This window comes from Malus domestica, chromosome 17 (assembly GCF_042453785.1).
Source record: "Malus domestica chromosome 17, GDT2T_hap1".
Lineage (NCBI taxonomy): Eukaryota > Viridiplantae > Streptophyta > Magnoliopsida > Rosales > Rosaceae > Malus > Malus domestica.
In genome coordinates this window covers 15,498,304-15,524,168 of record NC_091677.1, presented here as the reverse complement: position 1 = coordinate 15,524,168, position 25,865 = coordinate 15,498,304, and the positions used below count along the sequence as shown (strand labels likewise).

At 37.0% G+C, this 25,865-nt stretch overlaps 1 long non-coding RNA gene across 1 annotated transcript; it reads right to left on the bottom strand.

Annotated features, from left to right (window-relative positions):
• Window positions 1-1,415: 1,415 nt before the first annotated feature.
• LOC139193752 (uncharacterized) lies at window positions 1,416-8,608 on the bottom strand. The gene is made up of 3 exons (XR_011578218.1): window positions 8,131-8,608; window positions 2,104-2,164; window positions 1,416-1,818 (listed from the first exon to the last, which is right to left on the bottom strand). It is a non-coding gene; the product is annotated as an uncharacterized lncRNA (long non-coding RNA).
• Between the last annotated feature and the right edge of the window lie 17,257 nt (window positions 8,609-25,865).

Here is a 25,865-nt window from a genome sequence, read left to right as displayed (position 1 = left end):
CCTGTGCATAACAATACATTAGCTCTCGTTTACCTACAACAAATTGAAAACCATTTGGGGAAAACACCTAAGCCTTTGGTTATTAGATTCTTGGTAGCTAGGCAAAGCAAGAAATTTACACACAACAAAACTATTAAAACTTTAAAACCACTTCCCAAATTAGGTTCTCTGCCTGGCTAATGATCATATTGGATACAAATTATCATCCCAAACACTGCAATCCTTGAATTTATTTTTTTTCTTTGGGATTCTAGTTATCATTATTTAACTGAAGAATACAATTCATAGAACAATAATTAGTAGATAAAACGGAAGGCAACAAAAATAGCAAAATTTGCAGTTAACAACATAGAGCTAAGTGAATAATACACAAAATTGAGATAGGAATGCAACCAAATGTGACTCTTACCTGGTTTTGGTTACGCTTCTATCAAGTGCTGCCCTTAACTAACGAAATAAGCAATCTCTTCACGTAGCACATTTAGTCATCAATCCCTACATACTAAGATATTATGTATTACATTCTAATTTTTCTTTACTTACATTTTCATTCTATTTCTTTCGGTGTGTAAACTTATACTAATTCTCCATAATTTTCAGTCAATTCCATTGTAATTTAAATAAATATTGAGTATATACATGCTTATAAACACACAAAATTCAGTTTTCCATACGAAAGCACATATGTCAAGGCAATGTTCCTACAGTATTCATTTAATCAAATACAACAACAACAACAAAGCCTTTTCCCACTAAGTGGGGTCGGCTATATGAATCCTAGAACGCCATTGCGCTCGGTTTTGTGTCATGTCCTCCGTTAGATCCAAGTACTCTAAGTCTTTTCTTAGAGTCTCTTCCAAAGTTTTCCTAGGTCTTCCTCTACCCCTTCGGCCCTGAACCTCTGTCCCGTAGTCACATCTTCGAACCGGAGCGTTAGTCGGCCTTCTTTGCACATGTCCAAATCACCGGAGCCGATTTTCTCTCATCTTTCCTACAATTTCGGCTACTCCTACTTTACCTCGGATATCCTCATTCCCAATCTTATCCTTTCTCGTGTGCCCACACATCCCACGAAGCATCCTCATCTCCACTACACCCATTTTGTGTACGTGTTGATGCTTCACCGCCCAACATTCTGTGCCATACAACATCGCTGGCCTTATTGCCGTCCTATAAAATTTTCCCTTGAGCTTCAGTGGCCTACGACGGTCACACAACACGCCGGATGCACTCTTACACTTCATCCATCCAGCTCGTATTCTATGGTTGAGATCTTCATCTAATTCTCCGTTCTCTTGCAAGATAGATCCTAGGTAGCGAAAACGGTCGTTTTTTGTGATCTTCGCTAGATTGCTCCGGTCATTAGTGTGGATAAGTATATAAATGGATAGAGATAGGAAAGCAAACACAAGATGTACGTGGTTCACCCAGATTGGCTACGTCCACGGAATAGAAGAGTTCTCATTAATTGTGAAGGGTTTACACAAGTACATAGGTTCAAGCTCTCCTTTAGTGAGTACAAGTGAATGATTTAGTACAAATGACGTTAGGAAATATTGTAGGAGAATGATCTCGTAATCACGAAACTTCTAAGTATCGGAGTGTGATGTCGTCTTGACTTGCCTTATCTGTCTCATAGGTAGATGTGGCATCTTCTCTGGAAGTACTCTTCCTCCATCCAGGGGTGGTATCTTTAACTGGTGGAGATGCACAAGGTAATGTATCAATTTCACTTGAAGCTTACTTGTAGTTTCAGGCTTGGTCAAGCGCGATACAAACCATGTAGTAGGAGTCCCCCAAGTCGCCGAGCTAGGGGGTCTGCTGATGCATAAAATATAAAAATTAAATTATACCTCTCATTTATAACCTTTTGATTTCGCTTCATCAGCAGCTAAACCAAAATTTAGATAGTACCCAATATAATTGTCAAATACCAGATAGCAACACCATGTAAAAATCATATTGGGTGACCACACCCACACTAATACTTTACAAATAAATTTGAACTTTGAATTACATGGGCTTCAAAAATATTTGCAAATAAATTCGAAAGAAGATGAATAAATTAAAGAAAAATCATATCTACTAGCAATTCAGACTCACCCAAAGTTGCTATCGAGCTCTGCCGAAGACAACTCTGCGTGTTGACAAAGTCTAGAACAACCTGGAAATTCAAAGAGGTCAAATTTAAAGCCAAATAAGCAATCATTTACTGAAAAATTTTCATAAAATAAGTGCTAGTTTCACAAATAAATGAAACCCAGATTAAATTTCTTGATAAAAACTAAGAACTTCAAAGCTTAAGAAAAAACCCATGAATCCAACCATAAAAAAGATGCAAACTTTCGCCCTGGCAAACCATGCATAAACCAAAAATGATATCTTAAACAAAACACATGATTCCAACTCAAAAAAGCTCAAATTTAAATCAACCAAAACAAAAAAAATATCAAACATGGTTCATTGTCTCTCTTTGGATTTTAAATCACACAGTGTTACCCATATATTATCGTCTTACCATTTCAAATACTCATGCATTAGATAAAAAAAATGATATCTATGTTAAAATTACATGGACTGCTTTATCATGGTTTAAGAACGCAACCACAAATCATAGTATCTACATGTTCCTCAAATTATCTAAAACACTAAAACCAAACCCTCACTTCCCACTACATGTTTAAGATACGTGAATCCATACAAACCTCTTCACCATTCACCAATACCCTTGGTGCTATAAATCCAAAAAAAAAAAAATCAATAAATAAAATGGCTACTAACCAAAGCATCCTTTGAACAACAACAACAACAACAACAAAGCCTTTTCCCACTAAGTGGGGTCGGCTATATGAATCCTAGAACGCCATTGCGCTCGGTTTTGTGTCATGTCCACCGTTAGATCCAAGTACTCTAAGTCTTTTCTTAGAGTCTCTTCCAAAGTTGTCCTAGGTCTTCCTCTACCACTTCGGCCCTGAACCTCTGTCCCGTAGTCACATCTTCGAACCGGAGCGTCAGTCGGCCTTCTTTGCACATGTTCAAAATCACCGGAGCCGATTTTCTCTCATCTTTCCTACAATTTCGGCTACTCCTACTTTACCTCGGATATCCTCATTCCCAATCTTATCCTTTCTCGTGTGCCCACACATCCCACGAAGCATCCTCATCTCCGCTACACCCATTTTGTGTACGTGTTGATGCTTCACCACCCAACATTCTGTGCCATACAACATCGCTAGCCTTATTGCCGTCCTATAAAATTTTCCCTTGAGCTTCAGTGGCCTACGACGGTCACACAACACGCCGGATGCACTCTTTCCATCCAGCTCGTATTCTATGGTTGAGATCTCCATCTAATTCTCCGTTCTCTTGCAAGATAGATCCTAGGTAGCGAAAACGATCGCTTTTTGTGATCTTCGCTAGATTGCTCCAGTCATTAGTGTGGATAAGTATATAAATGGATAGAGATAGGAAAGCAAACACAAGATGTACGTGGTTCACCCAGATTGGCTACGTCCACGGAATAGAAGAGTTCTCATTAATTGTGAAGGGTTTACACAAGTACATAGGTTCAAGCTCTCATTTAGTGAGTACAAGTGAATGATTTAGTACAAATGACATTAGGAAATATTGTGGGAGAATGATCTCGTAATCACGAAACTTCTAAGTATCGGAGTGTGGTGTCGTCTTGACTTGCCTTATCTGTCTCATAGGTAGATGTGGCATCTTCTCTGGAAGTACTCTTCCTCCATCCAGGGGTGGTATCTTTAACTGGTGGAGATGCACAAGGTAATGTATCAATTTCACTTGAAGCTTACTTGTAGTTTCAGGCTTGGTCAAGCGCGATACAAACCATGTAGTAGGAGTCCCCCAAGTCGCCGAGCTAGGGGGTCTGCTGAAAGAGGTGACAGACAAGGTAAGCAATCAGAGCTCCGACTGATTGTTCACCTTCTCCCCATCTTGCAGCAGCATGAAGGATAAAGAGAAGAAAAATGAGAAGAGATGATATGATATACTTTTGCTTTTGAAGAAGTAACTTTCCACAGGCTTATTCTTGAACTGAGCTGGAGGGTTTTCTGGTTTCCTCCAGAGTATAAGGCCGACTGAAGAATTTGAGGGTCAAAACAAGTCCATCAAATCTAGAGTACGTTCCACCCTGCTGATATGGGATACTTTTGCTTTTGACAAAGTAATGAATGTATCGGCACGTGTGCTGTTACGCTTGTCTCCACATGCTTCCTTGTATCCTTCGCACTTGCCCTATCTGTTCCTCAAGCAGATGCGGAATCTTCCCTGGAAACATAAGATGTTGAAGATGAGTACTCGAGAGCAATGCCAAGTAAGTAATCAGGTAAGGGGTTCCAGGCAGTCAGTTCCTGGCTGGAAGCTTGATTCCAAGTGCTGACTGATTGCTCTCTTTCTCCTTGTCTTGCAGGTAAAAACAAGGCCAAAAGAAAAGACAGGGAAAAAGCATGATATGGGATACTCTTGCTTTTAACCCTGATGATATGAGATATTCTTGCTCTAGTATAGCTTGTTTGCAGAGGTATTATCGGGGGGAAAGAAAGCTGAATATTTCGAAAGGCTTCGTTGGGAGTGCCCTCTCAGATATGATGAAGGGTTGAGCATTTTTGCAGGTCTGCCTGTCCGTTGGGGATGGAGGTCGACATATATAGGAGTCTCCCTAACAACAAGTAGTAATGCTATTCCTTTACCCTGCTTGGTCATAGCACGGTAGTGGGAGCTGCCAGTTTCACATGTTTTAACTCTGTCAGAGCACTTTGAAAAAGTGGTCTGTGGTATCTGGCTCTCGAGATTCGGAGAACGATGCCTCTTCGATTTTTGAGAAAGCAATCATGCTGGGGGTATGACTCTCGAGATTCGGAGAGCAGTGTCTCTTCGATTTTTGAGGAAGTAATCATGTTGGGAGTCTGGCTCTCGAGATTCGGAGGGTGGTGCCTCTTCGATTTTGGAGCAAGCAATCTTGTTGGGAGTGTTGTCTCGAATGTGAGTAAAGGTTGGGCATGTTTGCTAGTCTACCTTGCCACGAAGCACAAAGGTTGACACACAGGGACTTTCCAATTATCCAGCAATGGTACTGTTCCTTTACCCTCTCTTCGATTTTGAGAAAGTAGTCATGTTGGGAGTCTGGCTCTCGAGATTCGGAGGACGGTGCCTCTTCGATTTTGGAGCAAGCAATCTTATTGGGAGTGTTTTCTCGAATGTGAGTAAAGGTTGGGCATGTTTGCTAGTCTACCTTGCCACGAAGCACAGAGGTTGACACACAGGGACTTTCCAATTATCCAGCAGTGGTACTGTTCCTTTACAGTTGTGGGTAATAATATGGTAACTAGACCTTCAAAATTTATGTGTCTAAACTTTTGTTAGTGCTGTTTCTTTGCTATTCTTTTACCTTTCTTGGTCAGAGCGATGTAGTGAGAGCTGCAAGCTTCACGTGCTCAACTTTGGCAGAGAACTTTGGCAAAGTTATTTGTGGTACCCATGAGCTATTGTTGCGTGTGGGAAGTGGGTGATTGAACAGTAAGATTCATGTGCTTTCTACTTCACCAGAAGTCTTCGACAGAATGCCCATAATTTCTGCAAAGCTGAGTGTGCGTGTGACAGGTGTTGACAAGGCTAGAAAAGTAGGTGCCTCTTCGATTTCTGAGATCGGCCCTCATGGTCTCTGAGCAGCCCAGCTTTTGAGAAAGCGAGCGCCTCTTCGATTGATTCGGAGAACGATGCCTCATCGATTTTTGAGAAAGCAATCATGCTGGGGGTCTGGCTCTCGAGATTCGGGGAGCAGTGTCTCTTCGATTTTTGAGAAAGTAATCATGTTGGGAGTCTGGCTCTCGAGATTCGGAGGGCGGTGCCTCTTCGATTTTGGAGCAAGCAATCTTGTTGGGAGTGTTTTCTCGAATGTGAGTAAAGGTTGGGCATGTTTGCTAGTCTACCTTGCCACGAAGCACAGAGGTTGACACACAGGGACTTTCCAATTATCCAGCAATGGTACTGTTCCTTTACCCTCTCTTCGATTTTTAAGAAAGTAGTCATGTTGGGAGTCTGGCTCTCGAGATTCGGAGGACGGTGCCTCTTCGATTTTGGAGCAAGCAATCTTATTGGGAGTGTTTTCTCGAATGTGAGTAAAGGTTGGGCATGTTTGCTAGTCTACCTTGCCACGAAGCACAGAGGTTGACACACAGGGACTTTCCAATTATCCAGCAGTGGTACTGTTCCTTTACCCTTGTGGGTAATAATATGGTAGCTAGACCTTCAAAATTTATGGGTCTAAACTTTGTTAGTGCTGTTTCTTTGCTATTCTTTTACCCTTCTTGGTCAGAGCGATGTAGTGGGAGCTGCAAGCTTCACGTGCTCAACTTTGGCAGAGAACTTTGGCAAAGTTATCTGTGGTACCCATGAGCTATTGTTGCGTGTAGGAAGTGGGTGATTGAACAGTAAGATTCATGTGTTTTCTACTTCCCCAGAAGTCTTTGACAGAATGCCCATAATTTCCGCAAAACTGAGTGTGCGTGTGACAGGTGCTGACAAGGCTGGAAAAGGTTGGAAAAGTAGGTGCCTCTTCGATTTCTGATATCGGCCCTCGTGGTCTCTAGGGAGCCCAGCTTTTGAGAAAGCGAGCGCCTCTTCGATTTTTGAGATTGGCCTTCGTGGTCTTTGAGCAGCCCAACTTTTGAGAAAGCAAACGCCTCTTCGATTTCTGAGATCAACCCTCGTGATCTCTAAGCAGCCCAGCTTTTGAGAAAGCAAACGCCTCTTCGATTTCTGAGCAGGCGCCTCTTCGATTTCTGAAGCTTCGTCGAGTGCAGATTTTTATAGGGGCTGGCATTAAGTTCCAAAGCACACTTAAATCTCCACCAGTAGAAGCTTCATTCTTGCACTTCTAAGATCTTGATTTGTCCGACCTCTTCTCTCTTCAACACCTTTGAAAATGTCTGGCCCCTCCGACCGTCGTTTTGACTTGAACCTTGTTGAAGAGGCAGCCCCGCCTTCTCCAGACAACATATGGCGCCCATCCTTCGTCTCCCCTACTGGTCCTCTTACCGTTGGGGATTCCGTGATGAAGAATGATATGACCGCTGCGGTGGTGGCCAGGAACCTTCTCACTCCCAAAGATAACAGACTACTTTCCAAACGGTCTGATGAGTTAGCTGTTAAGGATTCGCTGGCTCTCAGTGTTCAGTGTGCAGGTTCTGTGTCTAATATGGCCCAACGCCTATTTGCTCGAACCCGCCAAGTTGAATCATTGGCGGCTGAAGTGATGAGTCTCAAACAGGAGATTAGAGGGCTCAAGCATGAGAATAAACAGTTGCACCGGCTCGCACATGACTATGCTACAAACATGAAGAGGAAGCTTGACCAGATGAAGGAAACTGATGGTCAGGTTTTACTTGATCATCAGAGATTTGTGGGTTTGTTCCAAAGGCATTTATTGCCTTCGTCTTCTGGGGCTGTACCGCGTAATGAAGCTCCAAATGATCAACCTCTGATGCCTCATCCTTCTAGGGTTCTGTCCAGTACTGAGGCTCCAAATGATCCCCCTCCGGTGCCTTCTCTTTCTGGGGCTCTACCGACTGCTGAGACTTCTCCTAAGCAACCTTTGTGAAGGCTCCCTCTTGTGTGCTTATTTTGACTCATGTATATGTACATATTTGTAGCTTATCGGGGATATCAATAAATAAGCTTTCCTTCATTTCAACGTATTGTGTTAAATACACCAAAGCCTTCTTCGCTAAGTTCTTTGAATTTTCTTTTGTTAAAGCTTGTATGTTGAAGCTTTCTGAGTGGAGCATGTATGTTGGGGTAGTGTTCTCTTAATTTCCCGAATGAGGAAAACTTCTCGGTTGGAGACTTGGAAAATCCAAGTCACTGAGAAATTCAAATAAAATTAAACACCCAGAAAAAAAAAACATACAAAAAAGATATGCTCGAATTGTCAAGGAAATCAAGATACTAATAAATATAAAGGTATGTTTGAATTGTTAATGAAATAAATAAATAAGACAAAGCATTTACAAACGTTGATTATGTCTGATGAGTTAATGATATGTGATTGCCCTGGATTAGTCTTTCTATCCTTTTCAAGCCATGAGATGATTGCTTCTGGTGTATTACCAAGAATATGGAGGCTGTGCAGATAGCGGCCAGTCTAGTTCCAAGACATGTTATCGAAGCGGTTTACAGGATTGATCTGCCCAAACCCAAATCATATGAAATCGAATCGAGAAAGTGTGAAAATAATCAAACCTGATCTTCCGCAATCGTCCAAGTAGAGAAAATTTGGACTTTCTGTGGCGAATTTCTGGAAAATTTTTTTATAGGCGAAGGCTGATGGCGATTTCTTTGGCTCGAGAAAGTTCGGTTTTGGCATTCTAGGGATTTTAAGTGGAGTTGATAGTGAAATTTTGGACGAATACGGCAAATGGAAAACGAAGGGTTTGTGGGAGAAAGATTTGGAGTCGTCGTGGTTTCTGGAAGATTGGAGAACGAAGAGTCGTTTCGCCCCCCCCTTCCCACTCCAAGATGACGCACAGGTGAAGAGTGTTTTGTCGAAGGAGAAAGTGAGAAAGTGAAGCGATGATCACTCGTAGGCAAGGAGAGTAAAACAGTCTTTTTGTTGTGTTAAAAGAGAAAAATTAACTAATAACAAAAGAATTGGAGGGCATTTTAGTCCGTTCACTATTAATGAATAGTGTTCTCTCTTAGGATGAACGGTCTTTTATGCTGGTTTTTAGTATATGTATAATGTTACAAATAAAACTACACAAGGAAAAACTCAACCTTCAAAGCATGTGTGTTTTCGATTACTTAAACAATTGGAAGAACTACGTAGGACTGTTGTTGATAAAGGTTAAACTCTAATGCCTTGTCAATCTAATTTTCTTCAATTATTTATATTATCTTGAGTTTCTACATTTACTTGTTTTGTTTAGTTGGATCACTATTTCTATAAGCCAATTCCCATTTTAGATATTTCTTTAAGTCACGTACAATATGATTTAGTTTTGTCAAATTATTGTAGTTCTTAGAGTTAACTAAGTTAAATACTCCAAAAATCGTAAATTGTTTATACCAGTCCTTGAGGAGATCGACCTTGTTTGAGCCATTCTATACTACAAAAACTTGTTATCTTACAAACAAATTATATGGTTTAACCCTTGTTTTACAGGTGGTAAAATCTTTATCAAAAGGACTATCTAAGAAGAGCTTAGAAAGACCCATGAACAAGTGCACTACTCATTTTATAAGGTTGAGATTACTGAAGCCACAACTCTCTCTAGGAACTCTAGGAATCCACCTCAATTAGAATTCACGTGGGATGACGTTGAATCTAACATCTGTGTCAGCAAAATTTAAACCATATAAGGAATTTATTGAGAAAGATTATCTCAATAAAGAAAATGCTATGAAAAGAGAAGGGCTAGAAAAGGCCCACATCCAAGAAAGAAGAGTTTTATTGGAGAAATGTCACTACACCTTCATGATTGAAAAAGGAAATACTATAAGATTCTTTCCTTGATATGAATGGTGTGCTAAAAGGTACAAATTTTCTGAATACACTCAATGTATAAGTACTTTTGATATCCCATTAAAAACTTATATAATGAAAGAAGGAAAAGCAGAAATGTTAATACATCCACCACAAAAAGACTATTCAGATAAATCCACACAGAACAATTGCTTCTCCTTATAAGGAAGTCCCAGAAGGAGGACAAAATGCTTATGTACAAAATTTAGTTGCAACTGTGATAGCAAAATAATTATACATATTTGTTTCTCCAATCTTTAGGTCAACGAGCTTCTAGGATAGAGAACTTATTAAAGGAAAATGATTCTCTCAAATCTAGAATTTGAATCCTAGAGAACCAGGAGCATCTTCCAATTTTTCTGAAGGAAAGAAGAATAAAAAAAGAAAAGGATAAGGTCAGCCAAACCATGTTCGAACTAATCATGATCTTACGGACTTAGGAAAAACCCTAACCAATGACAAATTTGTTGATGCTTTGGCCAAAAGATTAAGCTCGATGAAGATAACTGAGCCAAAAGTATCAGTCATTACTGAAACCTAAATTGCTGATTTATAAGATGAATTTACCAAGTCAACCTTAGACCCACAAGTGAATAGGATAAAATAGAGCCACAAGGTCACAAGAACACCCATTTAAAAAAATTATTATCATAGGCCAACTCCAATAGATTTTCAATTTGAAGATAATGATATGGGTGAAAATGTGCAGTATGATGGACGATCAATTGTTAAATGAAACATTGATGGGCAAACAGAATATCAAATCATTAATACTATGAGATAGATGATGATGTTCTCATCAGTCAGCAAATTACAACGAAATTTTGATAGAGCTATTGCACATGCAATTGTCATCAGATTTATTGGACAACTTCGCTTATGGTGGGATTTTCACCTAAGCGAACAAGCAAAGGGAATTTTTTTTTTATTGCCATTAAGGACATTTGAAAACGTTAATGGAGAGCGAGTAGTTCATGAGGACGCAATGAATACCTTGATTTATACCATTACCCTCCATTTCGTTGGATGTACTGAGCTCCAACTTGATCGTTCTAGAGAACTTCTAATGAACCTAAAATGGCTGACTCTGTCTCATTTTAGGTGGTATAAAGATGTTTTCTATGCCAAGGTTTTCACTAGATCTGATTGTAATGCTTATTTATAGAAAAAAAAAAGTTTCTTTCTGGATTACCTTCCTTATTTGCTAAAAAGGTACGAAGTTGTATAAAGGCAAAGTTCGGAGGAGTTATACCTTACAGGTTGTATACTTATGGAGAGCTTACTTTTGAAATATGTGTTGAAGGTTTAGAACTTTGTAACGGTATGAAGCCAAAAACACAGCTTAATAAACAAAGATCTTTTGGATCAAAAGAAATGGAAGATTTTTGTTAACAATTTGGGTTGGAACCTAAAGGCCGAACATCGTCTAAAAACCCCTTTAGGAAAACCAAAAATTTCAAAAAAAATATTTAGAAGATAGTCTACATGGATCCTTAAAACCTTATAGGATGTTTCGCAAACGAAAATTCCAACTTGGCAAACAAGAAGGGGGAAAGAAAGGATTGTTTGCTATAAGTCTAGAAATGTTGGATATATGAGACCTCAATGTCGAATGAAAGAAAAAAATTAATAACCTAAATCTCAATGAAGGTTTGAAGAAATAATTATGTCAGCTGATGCTAAACTCTTTTGATTCCGAACAAAGCAAAATTGAAGTTATAGTCCTCGAAGATGAAAAAATGTTTACTTCAACAATCGAAGCAAGCAATTTTGACTCGGATGAAGAATGTACTTGCAAACTAAACATCTGTGTTATCACTAAAAAAACAAGTCTGGTCTTAGACTTAATAGATAGGTTAGAAGATCCATCAGAGAAAAGAGAAATTCTAGAAAAATATTTAGATTTGGCTAGAGAAAAGGAAAAACGAAAGCTTAACAAGAACATCTCAAAACAATTGTTGATAGGATAGCTGAAAAAACAAGTTGGTAAGAACCCACAATATCTAAAATACGACATGAAATTAATGATACGAAAGATGAAATCAAGGGATTAAAGCATAAGGTTCAAGTTCTAGAACTCTATCATTTCTCGATTGAAGATGAAGTTCGGAGTTTTAAGACGTAAAACTGAAACTGAAAGTGACTTTCAACATTTGATAGATAACTTGGTAAAAAAGAAGAAGATTAAGTCACCAGAGTATGAACTAGTCTTGGAACTAGCCGATCCAAACAACAACATCTCCATCCTGAAGTATGTTAGTAGCATCGATAAGGTAATTTCTCTAACGTGGTATTCTATAATTACCTTTATTATTTACAAAACTTTTAGATTTTCTAGAAATACTCATTGACTCCAGAGCAGACCTAAATTGTATAAATGAAGGAGTTATGCCCACAAAGTACTTCTAGAAAACTTCTCAATGTCTGCAAAGTGCAACTAACCAACTTATGAAAATCCAGTATAAGGTGTTGGGTGCCGCCTTAATTCAAGACGAGGTTTGTTTTGAAATTCTTTTTGTTATGGTTAAAGGACTAAGCCATGCTGTGATTTTAGGTACTCCCCTTATCAATACGTTTTACCCATTTAAAGTTTCTGAATAAGGTATTGAAACTGAAGTTGAAGGAACAAAGATAAAATTCACTTTCTCAAAGGAACCCCAAATGCAGTATGTAAATACCATACAAAAGAATATTCAAAACAAACAAAAATTTCTTCATTCTTTGAAAGAAGAAATGTATTTTAAAAGGCTTGAATAACAACTCACCACAAAATTAGTAAAAGAAAATGTTGAGTCCATTCAAAAGGAATGTGAAAAACAAGTTTTTGCTAAAATTTCTAGTGCCTTTTAGGATCATAAAAGGCATATTGTTGTATTATCGTATGAGCTTGATTTTGATGAAAAGAAAATCTCCACTAAGGCTCGACCAATTCAGATGAATAGAAAATTGATGGAGATCTGAAAAAAAGAAGATTAACGAACTTCTTGAAAAGAAGTTATTTCGAAAAAGCTACCCTTCTTGGAGCTGTTCAGCATTCTACGTGAAAAATACCGCTGAACTCGAGCGAGTAGCGCCCAATTAGTCATTAATTATAAACCTTTAAATAAAGCATTCAGATGGATTAGGTATCCTATTCCAAATAAGAAAAATTTATTAGACAAGCTGACTCAAGCTATAATATTTTCTAAATTCGACATGAAATCTGGATAATGGCATATTCAGATTGCTGAGAAAGACAGGTATAAAATTGCTTCAATGTACCATTCAGACATTATGAATAGAATGTAATGTTATTTAGGGTTAAAGAATGCTCCTTTATAGTTTCAAAATAGAATGAATGATATCTTTAATCCTTACTCCACTTTTACCATTGTTTATACTGATGATGTTTTAGTTTATTCTAATTCGTTAGAACAATACTTTAAACATCTAAATATTTTAATGAAAGTGGTAAAAAATACAGGTTTGGTTGTCTAACTTGAAAGATGAAACTCTTTCAAACAAAGTTTCAATTTTTAGGTCATAATATTCAATAAGAAATTATTTTGCCTATTGATCGAGCTATTGATTTTGCTGACAAATTTCCAGATGAATCTGGATTAAAAAAAAAAAACAATTGCAAAGGTTTTTGGGAAGCCTTAATTATGTAGGAGACTTTTATAAAGACCTAGCGAAGGATAGCAAGCCACTCTACCAAAGGTTGAAGAAGAACCTTGTTCCTTGGCCAAAAGAACAAACTCGAGCAGTAAAACTTTTGAAAAGAAAAGTCAAAGAACAACCGTGTTTAGCGTTAGCAAACCCATAAGCCTTCAAAATTTTGGAAACTGATGCTTTTAATGAAGGCTATGGAGAAATCATGAAGTAAAGAACTTAAGACAACTATGAGTCTTTAGTCGTTTTGCTTCTAGTGTCTGGAAACCAGCCCAAAAAAAACTATTCTACTGTTAAGAAAGAACTTTTGTCAATAGTTCATGCTATGACAAAATTCGAAAGTGATCTTCTTAACAAATGTTTTCTGATTAGGGTGGATTGTAAGGCCACTAAGGATATTTTGTTGAAAGATGTTAAGAATTTAGCATCAAAATAAATATTTGCTAGATGGCAAGGGATTTTGTCAGCTTTTGATTTTGATATTGAATATATTAAAGGTGAATCTAACTCTTCGCCTGATTTTTTTAACACGTCAATTTTTGCAAGGCACACATAGGGAATAATGAGCAGAATCTAGCTCTCTCTAAAAGGGGCTCCACCTTCATCCAAAGAGGTTTTGCTTCATCCACCCAGGCAAATCCAAATCCAATTTCAACTGCTATCCATTATAACAAAGACAGTGAGAAAGCCATCACCAACAACCCTTTTACATAGTCGATTGCAATTCCTTTGATGAACATAGAGGATTCAAATTTATTACCATCTCCTAGACAAATTGGTGAAAAACACCATTGTGATCATATCCTTCCTTTTTATAACCAAAGATATTAGTATGAACATATTTTAATTGAAATTAAATCAGTTGATATTGTTCACAGATATAGAAGTGAATCAAACAATATGACTTCTTTCTCAAAAATTCAAATACTAAAAGTTACCTCCCTAGAAGAATGGAGAAATAGCCCTTACCACATGCGGTTGTACTCTAGTCCTGATATGAGTCAAAGAGGCTACAATTTTTGGAATTACCAAAACGCGTGGGATTTAGTTTTATGTTTTCAAAACATTCGATATTCCCACACATGGTTTATTCGATTCTGACTTAGATCTCTCTGAAAGAGGTCCCAAATTGGTTCCGAACTTAGTTTATTGTTTGGGGTCTTAATATGAATTACTTGCCTCAAACAATTATTGATTTTTTTTTATAGAAAACTTTAGAAAAGAAAATTTTTGATTATCTTTAAAAGATGCAATTTTTTCTATGGTTCATGATAATATATGAACTTCCTTAGATCTTGAAATAGGATTATGGTTTTGTTGATGATGATTGTGCATGGGAATTTGTTCTGCAACTTAAAAGAAAAATATTTATTCGCTGGTGGGATAAATTCCATCTTGATCATCTCAAACCACCAACTTGCAAAACCTAAAGAATCCTGCCTGATAGGCAGCTTGTAGATGAATTACCCTGCTCTACCCCTGAATCATCTACAAATATTGAAACACTTAATTTTTTGATAGATTTCTGCCCTTCTTGTTCTAAGAAGGATTTGAAAGAAAAGGGTCTTAAAATTCTAGAATTCGAAGGTTTAGACGATGAGGAAATGGAGTATAAAGCTCCTATTTGTCCAAAGAAGTAAAACATAAAATGGTTTTTCTCTGATAAAAGAGAAAGAGTTAAAGAAAAGAAACGATGTTGTTTGATATCTAGACGCCAACAATTATTCCTTCCTCGAATAATTGTCCTTGGTTCCTATAGTTATTTGTCAGTGTGTTTTTTTTTTTTTTTGGAATCTTTCTATGTAACCACGTGAAGCTGAGTCAGATCCACTTTATAAAGTGAAGATGTCGCCCAATGTGCAAGGCTGCTTTATGGTGCTCCTCTGCTTGTGCGACAACTGGTCTTTAAGTTTGCTTTTAGTTTTTTATTTAAAGAGCTTTCTAGCTTAATTGTGTGTACACTTAGAAATTCCACTTTGTAAAATACTCTCTTGAGTGCTTTCTTTGTTGAGTACTGCCCATGTATCAAAACTTTGGAGTGCTTCCTTGTAGCCTTAAAGATCAATAAATTGATGTGAGTTTACTTTATCTTTATCTACTTTATGCCTATTTTAACTTTTTTTTAATCTCAGTCTTTAACTATCCTTTACTTTATCTTTGTTTATTCCAATTTTTAATTATAGTGTTTTTATCTTTATACATATATTCTCTGCCTATTTATAAATTTAATTATAAATTAAAGCAAGATTAGACATTTTTAGCAACAATTAGCTACTCTGACGTCTATGGGCCATATTTGGTATCAGAGCCAAACTTGCTAGTTATAGGGCTTTTAATCAAGCTAAAAATTAAACTACATCATTAGATCAATATACTCTACAAGAACTTCTCACTAAGGTGGGGGCAAGTTGTCAAAAGGTCGTATTGCGGTGTGAAGTCGAAGTGAGGTGTGTTAAGGTAGAGGTAGTAAGTCTGTTGATACAATTAGCTAATATGACGTCTCTGGGCTAAGTTTTTGCTGAAATTCCTAGATTGGCTTGGAATAAAATTGTTTGTCCCTTGCTATCCATAACTTTAGCTCTGGGTACAATGGTTCATCGTTTTATATGCAATCCAATAAATCACAATGAGATTTTGTGATCCAGGGTCCCTATCATTACCCTTGGGTATCTACGCTTAAGGTAAGAGTTTTTAAAATTCTTGGGTCGGATAATGACGTTGAAAAGTTTGGGTAACAATTAAAATAAATTGGCCCTTCACTTAAGGAAGACTTTACTAATCCCAACATGGAATTAACAAAATTCCTATGACGTTTATCCCGAAGGCAGAGTAGAATTGAGGTATCTAACCCTATTCTGGTTAACGGTTTCACCGCAACCTGTATCAGACTTATATGCAAATAGTTATGACCCTTTTGCATATGCTGATCTATCTAGTGTTAAGAGAGTAGTTGAAAGTCTGCACTAGCATCGGTGACTGAAATGGTTTTTACTGTTTTAATTAAATAATCTGATTAAATTTGAATGTCCCTTTCTGATATATGTCGCATGTCTGAACTTTAGGGATATTTTAGTTTTCTAAATCCTATTTATATTCAGGATGGTTACTCCTTCAACATTCTTAACTCTCATATTTCTCAAGCTATTACTGTCGTTAGAATCACTACTGCTACCTATAATTCTCTTACTCAATGATCTAAGTAAACTAGCCATTAGATGAGAGTTTCTCTACTTCTGTTCCCTAGGTGATGTATGGACATACTTACTACCTACGCCTGAACACGCCTCACTTCGGCTTCACATGGTGATACGGCCCGTTGATGACTTCCCCCCACATTAGTGAGAACTTATTGCAGAGTATCTTGATTTAATGATGTAGTTTCTTTTACCTTGATTAAGAGCCTTATAACTAGTGGGTTTGGCTTTGATACCAAACATAGCCCAGAGACTTCAGAGTAGCTCATTGTAGCTAAAAATGTCTAAGCTTTAATTTATAATTAAATTTATAAACGGGCAGAGAATATTAAATATGGCTTAGAGACATCAGAGTAGCTAATTGTAGATAAAAACCTCTAATTTTGCTTTAATTTATAATAAATTTATAAATAGGCAAAGAATATATGTATAAAGATAAAAACACTATAATTTTTTTATAAACAAAGATGAAGTAAATGATAGTTAAAGACTGAGATTAAAAAAAAAAATAGGCATAAAGTATAAAAATATAAACTCACATTAATTTATTGATCTTCAAGGTTATAGGGAAGCACTCCAAAATTTTGATACAAAGGCAACACTCAACAAAGAAAGCACTCAAGAGAGTATTTTACAAAGTGAAATTTCTAAGTGTACAGACAACTGAGCTAGGAAACTCTTTAAATAAAAAAATAAAAGCAAAATTAAAGACTAGGTGTCACAGAAACAGAGGTGCTCCATAAAGCAGCCTTGCACATTGGGGGCATCTTCACTTTATGAAGTGGATTCGACTCAACTTCACGTAGTTGCACAGAAAAATTTCAAAAAAAAAAAAAACACACCGACAAACAACTACATGAACCAAGGACAATTATTCAAGAAGGAAAATTGTTGGCGTCTAGATATTAGACATCTTTTCTTTTCTTTAATACTTTCTCTTTTATTAGTGAAAAAGCACTTCATGCTTTACTTCTTTGGATGGACAAAATGACACATTCTGTAATCGTCATCTTTGTCATCATCACCAAAATCTTCATCCATGTGATGCTTGGATGACGCGGCTTGAAACTCCATTTCCTCAATTTCTAAGCCGTTGAGTTTAAGAATTTTAAGAACCTTTCCTTTTCAGATCTTTCTTAGAACAAGAAGGTTGGACTCGATCAAAGACTTAAGTTTTTCTGTCTTTGTAGATGATTTAGGGGTAGATCAGGGTAATTCAACTACAAGTTGCCTATCAAGCAAGATTCTTCAGGCTTTAAAAGATGCTGGTTTGAGTTGATCACAATGAAATTTATCTGACCAGCGAATAAATATTTTCCTTTTGAATTGTGGAACAAAGTCCCATGCACCACAATCATTATCAACAAAACCATAATCTCATTCCAGGATCTAGGGAAGTTCATATATTATCATGAATCATAGAAAAAGTTTCCTCTTTTCAGGATAATCAAAATTTTCTTTTCTGAAGTTTTCTAGAAAAGAATCAATAATTGTTTGAGGCAAGTAATCCATATTAGGACCCTAAACAATAAACCAAGTTTGGAAAAAGCTTCATCTTTCGAGTTGAGATAACCAAACCTGCATTTTTTACCACTTTCAAGAAAATATTTAGATGTTTAAAGTGTTGTTCTAACGAATTAGAATAAACCGAAACATCATCAATATAAACAATGGTAAAAGTTGAGTAAAGATTAAAGATATCATTCATTATATTTTGAAACACTAAGGGAGCGTTCTTTAATACCAATGGCATTACATCCCATGCATAATGTTCGAATGGTACATTGAATGCAGTTTTGTACCTGTCTTTCTCAACAATTTAAATCGCCAATATCCACATTTCATGTCGAATTTTGAACATACTACGGCTTGATTCAACTTGTCTAATAAGTTTTTCTTATTTGGAATAGGATACCTAATCCATCTGAGAGCATTATTTAAATGTTTGTAATTAATGACTAACTTGGGCGCTCCTCGTTTGAGTTCAACAACATTTTCCATGTAGAATGCTGAACAACTCCAAGGAGAGTAGCTCTTTCGGATTAACTTCTTTCCAAGAAGTTCATTAATCTCTTTTTTGCAGATCTCCATCGGTCTACTATTCATTTGAATTGGTCGAGCCTTAGTGAGGATTTTCTTTTCATCAAAATTAGGCTCATAGGGTAGTTCAACAATATGCCTTTTACGATCCCAAACGAAACTAGGAATTTTAGCACAAACTTGTTTTTCAAATTCCTTTTGAATGGACTCAACTTTTTCTTTTACTAATTTTGTAGTGAGTTGTTCTTGAGTCTTTTTAAAATGCATTTCTTTTGTTTAGATAACAAATAAATTTTTCTTTGTTTTGAATATTCTTTTGTATGGTATTTACATATTGCATTTGGGGTTCTTTTCTAGCTGTTTTTTTAGCTATTCTATCAACAAATCTAAATATTTTTCTAAAATTTCTTTTTTCTCTGATGGATCTTTTAACCTATCTATTAAGTCTAAGATTAGACTTTCTTCTTTAGTGATAACACAATGGTCTAGTTTGCAAGTACATTCATCATCCAAGTAAGAATTGTTGGCTTCGGTTGGTGAAGTAAACAGTTCTTCATCTTCAAGGAATTGTAACTTCATTTCGCTTTCTTAGGAACTAGAAGAGTTTCCCATTAGCCGACATAATTGTTTTTTCAGACCTTCATCGAGATTTAATTTATTAATTTATTCTTTCATTCGACATTGAGGTTTTATTAGGGGTGGGCACTTAGAACCGAAACACGAACCAAATCAAACCGCACCGAACGGTTTGGTTTTGCGATTTTGAAACGGTTTTGGTTTTGAAACCAAACTGCAACATAGAAAATGGTTTGGTTTCAGTTTTGTCTTTTGAAAACCACACCAAAACTGAACCGCACCACAAATATTAATAAACATTTAATTAAATGTCCATATTATATTTCATGTTTTAATTGGTTGTTTGTTAGAATCCATACACTTAGTATGGGACTCAACCACACTAGAATATCATCATTCATCACTTTCTTTCGTTCATTAACTTGAAGGACCTTTATTATTTTATACCATCACACACACATATATGTACACGGGTGGACTAATTTTGTGATCAAGAGTTGAACAATGATCTAATTAAGTCCACTCATTTGAAGCATGATATCACATATTCTAGTATCAAAGTTTCGCTCACGTTTAATGAATTCAAATTTATTCAACTTGTTTTATAATAAACATTGTAAGGGACACCCTACAAACATGTTTTAACATCACAACTGCATGCAACATGCTAATTGTTTACATAACAAATGTCTTTTTCCTATTGCTATTGGGAAATGCTTATTAATATGTTAAATTGCAAATTGTACATTTTTTCTCAAAAACCAAACTGAAACTGTTTGAAACCACACCGCACCGAACCAAACGGTTTGGTTTCATTTCGGTTTTGGCTTCAAAACCGCACCAAACCAAACTGCAAAAAAATTCGATTTCGGTTTCGGTTTCACTCAAAACTGCAACAAACCAAACCGTGCCCACCCCTAGGTTTTATATGTCACATTTCCACAATTTTGCAAACAAGGGGTTTTTTTTTCTTTTTCCGATCCTTTCTTCCCCTTACTTGTTTGTGAGACTATCCTATAAGGTTTTGAGAATCTATGTGGACTGTCTTTCGATTTTTTTTTTGTGAAATTTTTTGGTTTTCCCAAAGGGATTTTTTAGAAGATGATCAACCTTTAGGTTCAAACCCAAATTGTTCACAAAAATCTCCCATTTCTTTTAATCCTAAAGATTGTTGTTTATGAAGCTGTTTTTTCAGTTTCATATCGTTACAAAGTTCTAAAATTTCAGCACAAATTTCAAAAGTAAGTTCTACATAGGTATACTACCCGTAAGGTATGACTCCTCCGAACTTTGCCCTTATACGACTTCGTACCTTTTTGGCAAATAAGGGAAGTAATCTAGAAAGAAACTTTCTTTCCAGAAATCAACATTAAATCAAATCTAGTGAAAGCCTTGGCATAAAAAACATTTTATACCACCTAAAATGAGGAAGAGTTAAGACATTTTTAGGTTTATTGGGAGTTCTGTAGAACGATCAAGTTAGAGCTTAGTAGATCCAACGAAATGGAGAGTAATGGTATAAATCAAGGTATTCATCATGTTCTCATGAACTACTCACTCTCCATTAACATTTTCAATTGTCCTTGTAGCAGCAAAAAATTTTCCCTTTAATCTAGCTAAAGTAACGAGATCATATACAAGTTGCAGACATGCCTGCAAGGATAGACGTACTTAACAGACGTCGAGTCAACATCCTTTGAGGGTGTGCCACCCCTATTGGATGGTTTGGACGCCCCTGGACGGTCCGGTACACTGACAGATAGCCAATCAATATGTCTTGGCCTGGAGCACGACAGATCATTCGGTTCGTAGGATTCACTTCCCTAGAAGAGGAAGATACGACACAATAATGAATCTAAACTCAATCGCTGTCTTAAATCATTTTCATCTCATGAGATTAATCCGGATTTCGCCCGAGACTTAAATTTCTTAGTCCAGTATACTAGTTTGGATGAGCTAAATGGAATTGAAATGAGATTATCATCAATGATGTTTTCACTTATATGGTAGTTATCGACATAAATGAAAAGCGACGATATCGAACTGTGTTCTGTTGATTAAGTGACAATGTAGAACTGATTGGACAACTAAAGTTACAATCTAGGTAAAATTCCTTACCAATGTGTGTATTGGACCTATCGTTCCTACACTGCCCAAGGTAACCCTGTTGTGTTACAAGTGGGAAAAGAAGTGTTATGAGATGAATGAAATAGTGCAATATGATGCACGCCTTACGGCGTAAGGTTTCTCTTAAACGTCATGTGATTAAGAGCAGCATTATGAAATGTGGTTAGTGTTTTCTCCATAGGGATATAGATACGGAGATTTACATGTAAGTTCTCGAAGAATTACATGGACTATTTCAAATAGTTCCAAAACCACGGAACATCCTTTGAACTTGTTTTGAGGCGTTCACTTATGGATTGAAAAATCCGACTGATGTGGTATACTCGTCTAAGCGATTATTTGATCAGTTAGGGATGAATTATGGTGTGATAAACTATGAAGTCTTATTCCAAATTGCTAGAGTTACAGTTTATGTCGTTGACACGAATCTCACTAAGACTCCGGAAGAGCTTGATAAAACTGCATCGCACCTGAAGATGGAATTTGAGATGAAGGATCTTAGGAAAACTTGTTTATGCCTTGACCTAAAGTTGAAGCATTGTTCTGACGATATTTTGGTCTACCAGTCGAACTACACCCTGAATGTGTTACCCTTGAGTATACCTATGATCGTCCATATGTTATATGCAAATGAGACCCTTGAAGAGGTTATGGAATTCGAAATTCCATATCTAAGTTCAACTTTGCGCTTCGTTGTACTTAGCTCATTGTATTTAGATAGGACATTTTCTTCGCTATTGATCTTGGTAAAGATGCAGCACCGCGCCTATACACAACCACTGAATTGGTATTAAAGACGTACCCTGAAGGTACTACATGGGCAAATCCCAACGCATCTTAGCGGATCCAACCCTTTGATCCTCGAAATGATGCTTGCCTTGTTTGTTATGCTGACACATGTTAGTTATCAAACCCATACAAGGCAAAATCACCAAATGGTTATGTCTTTACCGTTAGGGATATTGCAATATCTTAGAGGTCTATAATATGACCTTAGTTGCAAAATCTTCGAATCGTTCCAAGACTCACCTTACTTCACTATGCCACAAGTGAGACATGGTTAGGAGTTCTTGTTGAGCATATTCGAAGTACTTGCTGTGTTTTCATCCATCGTTGAGTCCCAACAACGATCCATGAAGATTATGTCGTATGTATCAACCCGACCAAGTCATGATACATCAACAAAGTCAACACCAAGACATATTGCGTCCACATCTACATCAGCAAAGCATCAGGAGATTGAAGTCATGCAAGCCGATCCCAGACAACCTTGCCGACCTCTACATGACGTCACTGCCGAAGTCAACCTTCTAGAAGCTTGTCCAAGGAATTGGTATGCCTAACTATTCATATGCAATGCTTGTAGTTCTCATTTGGAAGTTATGTCAAACTCAAGAGGAGTATCCAGAAGTATACTCACTTGATCTTAATATATTATTTTTCCCTACGATTAGGAGCATTTTTCCCACTGGGTTTTTGCTACCTAACTAGGTTTTAACGAGGCACCCATCCTGGGCTGATCATACCCTTGTGGGCTATTCTACTTGCGTCCAAAAGACGTATAATTTTGACTTAATGCAACTTCTCACTTTTCTCTTTAGTCTATGGGTTTTTCTCCTACCTTGGGTTTTACCATAGCAAGGTTTTGTGAGTTTTACTTTTTATTCATTCTTCTGTTGATTTGAGACCCGCATTTACTCATTGTTTCGACGACTTCATCAACTATACTTACTTCATCACTGAAGATCTGATGAGCTATTTACTTTAGTATTTACACACTCAATAGGGAGTGTTGCAGTCCTATTAGATTAGGAATGTGATTGTGTAAATCTTAGTATATCTTGGAATATCTCTTATATTCCTATTAGGAGTAGATTACCTATTAAATGTTGTAATCCTAAAGGGTAAGGAATTAACCTTCCCTACTACTATAAATAAAGGCACAATGGGGTGGAATAGAACACATCCACAATAACACATCTCTCTCTTTCTCTCTATCTATGCCGCACCTCTCTCTCTCTCTTTGGCCTCCATAATTGTTCAGTAAATTATGCCTACAACAGAAAATACGGTACACAGAGCCTTAAAAACGATATTGGTGTATATACACACACACACACACACACACATTTCAACGCCATATTAACAAGTTATATTTACATATTGATTCCAAATATTGATGTCTTATTAACATTTATCAAATATTGATGATATCAACGATATCCACTGAATTTGAGCACTTCCAGCGCCACCGATGCTGACGAACAAGATCGGAAGTAAATTTTTATTGCATCTCCTTCTACTTTCTAGCAGAAAAAGCATCAATCTTTGTTGAAACTTGTATCTCTCACGGTAGAACTTTTCTAGAGTAACGAATTTGTGAATTTATGAAGGTAGACGTATGGATGAGTCGGTCGTAGGAGATGCAGTACACAATTTCAGGTCGTGCAAAGGTAATTTTTTGGGTTATTAAATTTATTTGTATAACCCAAACAAAAAAAATCTCAGTGTTTGATTTTGGTTTTAAACTTTTGAATAGTTTTCACTTAGTATTATAGCCTAATCGTATTCCTTTACTTATAAGTGAGAGCTCTGAGGTTCGAATCTCGTGAATAACCAGTTTAATACCAATTTATTCTCTCACTCGGACTATCCTCTTAATGTAAATATAACATTATGTCAAAGAATTTTTTGGATTCTCTCCTCTGTGAGAGCTATTCCCTCCGTCTGTGGGGGTTTCTCTCTCCTTTTGTGAGAGAATTTTAACAGCTTCAATTTCTCACTCCCCCTTGTTTGCACTCGAAATATACCCATTTTTACTTATTTGGACAATTTGGGTAAAATATGGCATTTGGAGGATTAATATGCAAGAAAGCTAACTTGGAAAGATATTTAGATGCAAGTGGAGGGGTTTTGACACTATAATATTGTTCTTCCAATTTGTTTTGGTGGTGGAGATTTGTCAAGCTTTGTTTAATCAAGATACATGCATCCTTGCAAATGGGTTGGAAGGCAACATACGGATGTGGATGCAAAGAATATGTGAAAGAAGCCAACTTGCTTCTTTTGAATGTTAGTTTATTACAAGTGGGGAGACATGTGATGAAAGCATGTGGTAGAAATGCAAGTTTCCCTTTTAATATTGTTTCTACATGCAAGTTGGCAAAACCAATGCAAGTTGCCCAAGCAATGAAATGCAAGCTACCCAAGTTTCTTTTGGGCAGATGCAATGTCCTCAGCAGGAGGGTTTCCTTTAGACCTCTATATAAAGGAGCACAAGCACAAGGATTATGGACACTCAAAACAACCAATCAAAACTCTACTCAAATTAGCTCATCAGCTTCCTTGTAGACATTTATTTTTAGCCAAGCATCCTTTGCTTTTCTTGTTTATTAGCTCTGCTACTCACTTGTAGTATCGATCTTATTTGTAGCTTTTATGTACAACCCTCTTTCAATCATTTAATCTACAAGCAATCTGCAATATTAGTCATTTTCCCTTGTCATTTACATATTGTTCTATCTCTCCATATAAGTAAAGTCCTTATTTTTAAGGCAAACAAAGAACCTTAATTTGAGCAACTCCCACTCAATGGTACAATCTCTTGGTTCGAAGTCAAAAGGCACAATCTCAATCATTCAAATCCCGTCTACTAACGGCATCTAGTAGTGGCACGCCCGCACCCACCAATCTCGTATGTGAAGTAAATCCCCGGCTTGCCCGCAAGGCCCCATGGCGAATTTAGGGAGCAAACACCCCTCCTGTTTCTTCCTCCCCTCTCTTCAACTTCTCCATCCGATTGCCGTTTTGAGAGTCGGCAGCTTGGAATTTTCTTTTTACTTTATGCATTCTTTTCCCACCTTAGTTCCTATCTTGCACCCTTATCCCTCAACCCCACTCCCTGCATTTTTCCATCACCAACCTACGGTTTAGTCAATTTCAACCACTTTCTTCTGCACCATCTTCCTTCTTCCTCACCAAAAAAGTAGATCTTAAAGTTTTGGACTCGATCTGGAATTTCGATTGTTATACTTTAAGATTTGATTCTTGCTGAGGGTGTGCTTGCCATTTTTGGGTTGATTTTGTTGTGCCTTGGTCTTTGCCGATCCACTATGGATTTGGTTTCTCCAAGGTAGCTATTATGATGGGTGTTGGCTAGAGACATGCAGCGTCAGGATGTTTCTACTTTATGGGGACTAAGGTTTCGGATGTTTTTACTTTTGGGCTTACTCTTTTTTATGTCTTATTGTTTTCGTTTGCTGCTAGTGCCCCTCTTAGTCCTTCTCATATTTGTGGATTTCACGTCTACAGTGGTGGGTCGGATTGTTCGAGAGTCATGTTTGACTCATCCTTTGATCACTTGAAGATGAAGCATATTGCTAGTTCCGGTTGGATGTTGCAATACCATCTTCTACAAATCTCCTGTCGAGGATTTAGTCTCCTATTTGGTTCACCGGTTTTCGGCGATGGCTGTTGTCGGAAGATTAAAGAAGTTGCTAGGATTTCTTTGTCTTTTTTTTCCCCCTGTTATGGGCTTCATTTTCTTTTGTTAGACCTCATTTTCTATAAACTTACTTTGTTGGTAATGAAACCCTTGAACAAAAACAAAAACAAAAAGAATTTTTTGAATAGTTATGGTCAATTTGATATGTGAAATTGAATGGGTCCTTTGATTTATGAAGGATTAAAGGTTCCGCCCCGACTGTATAATAAAGGAAATAGTTCAGTGTAAG